Below are 2,570 nucleotides of genomic sequence, written 5' to 3' on the forward strand. Positions count from 1 at the left end.
CCCACTTTAGTCGGATCGGATGTGATGAAAAGGGTCCTTATGAAGGGTAAATAGCAATTGGCATATCACGTTGTGGTTTTTGCGTAGGTAAGAAATGTTCTTGCTAGAAACCCATAGCAGCCACGTAAAACATGCAAACAACAATTAGAGGACGTCTAACTTGTTTTTGCAGGGTATGCTATGTGATGTGATATGGCCAAAAGGATGTGATGAATGATATATGTGATGTATGAGATTGATCATGTTCTTGTAATTGGAATCATGACTTGCATGTCGATGAGTATGACAACCGGCAGGAGCCATAGGAGTTGTCTTAATTTATTTATGACCTGCGTGTCAACATAAATGTCATGTAATTACTTTACTTTATTGCTAACCGTTAGCTGTAGTTGTAGAAGTAATAGTTGACGAGATAACTTCATGAAGACACGATGATAGAGATCATGATGATGGAGATCATGGTGTCATGCCAGTGACGATGATGATCATGGAGCCCCGAAGATGGAGATCAAGAGGAGCAAAATGATATTGGCCATATCATGTCACTATTTGATTGCATGTGATGTTTATCATGTTTATACATCTTATTTGCTTAGAACGACGGTAGTAAATAAGATGATCCCTCATTAAAATTTCAAGAAAGTGTTCCCCCTAACTGTGCACCGTTGCGAAAGTTCGTCGTTTCGAAGCACCACATGATGATCGGGTGTGATAGATTCTCACGTTCGAATACAACGGGTGTTGACCAGCCTAGCATGTACAGACATGGCCTCGGAACACATGCAAAACACTTAGGTTGACTTGATGAGCCTAGCATGTACAGACATGGCCTCGGAACACAAGAGACCGAAAGGTCGAGCATGAGTCGTATAGAAGATACGATCAACATGAAGATGTTCACCGATGTTGACTAGTCCGTCTCACGTGATGATCGGACACGGCCTAGTTGACTCGGATCATGTAATCACTTGGATGACTAGAGGGATGTCTATCTGAGTGGGAGTTCATAAGATGAACTTAATTATCCTGAACATAATCAAAAGGTCTTCGCAAATTATGTCGTAGCTCGCGCTTTAGTTCTACTGTTTAGATATGTTCCTAGAGAAAATTTAGTTGAAAGTTGATAGTAGCAATTATGCGGACTAGGTCCGTAAACTAAGGATTGTCCTCATTGCTTCATAGAAGGCTTATGTCCTTAATGCACCGCTCAGTATGCTGAACCTGGAACGTCGTCTGTGGATGTTGCGAACATCTGACATACACATTTTGATAACTACGTGATAGTTCAGTTAAACGGTTTAGAGTTGAGGCACCGAAGACGGTTTTTGAAACGTCGCGAAACATATGAGATGTTTCGAGGGCTGAAATTGGGATTTCAGGCTCGTGCCCACGTCAAGAGGTATAAGACCTCCAACGATTTTCTTAGCCTGCAAACTAAGGGAGAAAAGCTCAATTGTTGAGCTTGTGCTCAGATTGTCTGAGTACAACAATCATTTGAATCGAGTGGGAGTTGATCTTCCAGATGAGAAAGTGATGTTTCTCCGAAGTCATTACCACCAAGCTGCTAGAGCTTCGTGATGAACTATAATATATCAGGGACATATATGATGATCCTTGAGATATTCGCGATGTTTGACACCACAAAAGTAGAAATCAAGAAGGAGCATCAATTGTTGATGGTTGGTGAAACCACTATTTTCAAGAAGGGCAAGGGCACGAAGGGATACTTCATGAAACGGCAATTCAGCTGCTGCTCTAGTGAAGAAACCCAAGGTTGAACCCAAACCCGAGACTAAGTGCTTCTGTAATAAAGGGAACAGCCACTGGAGCAGAATTACCCTAGATACTTGGTAGATAAGAAGGCTGGCAAGGTCGATAGAAGTATATTGGATGTATTATGTTAATGTGTACTTTACTAGTACTCCTAGTAGCACCAGGGTATAAGATACCGGTTCGGTTGCTAAGTGTTAGTAACTCGAAATAAAAGCTACGGAATAAACGGAGACTAGCTAAAGGTGAGCTGACGATATGTGTTGGAAGTGTTTCCAAGGTTGATATGATCAAGCATCGCACGCTCCCTCTACCATCGAGATTGGTATTAAAACCTAAATAATTGTTATTTGGTGTTTGCGTTGAGCATAGACATGATTGGATTATGTCTATCGCGATACGGTTATTCATTTAAGGAGAATAACGGTTACTCTGTTTATTTGAATAATACCTTCAATGGTCTTGCACCTAAAATGAATGATTCATTGAATCTCGATCGTAGTGATACACATGTTCATGCCAAAAGATAGTAATGATAGTACCACCTACTTGTGGCACTGCCACGTAAGTTATATCGGTATTAAACGCATGAAGAAGCTCCATGTTGATGGATCTTTGGGCTCACTTGTTTTGAAAGGTTTGAGACATGCGAACCATGTCTATTGGTGTATATGCATGAAGAAACTCCATGCAAATGGACCGTTTGGACTCACTTGATTTTGAATCACTTGAGACATGCAAATCATACCACATGGGCAAGATGACTGAAAGCCTCGTTTTCAGTAAAATGGAACTAGAAA

This window comes from Triticum urartu, chromosome 4A, assembly GCF_056163025.1.
Source record: "Triticum urartu cultivar PI428250 chromosome 4A, HENAU_Tu73, whole genome shotgun sequence".
NCBI lineage: Eukaryota > Viridiplantae > Streptophyta > Magnoliopsida > Poales > Poaceae > Triticum > Triticum urartu.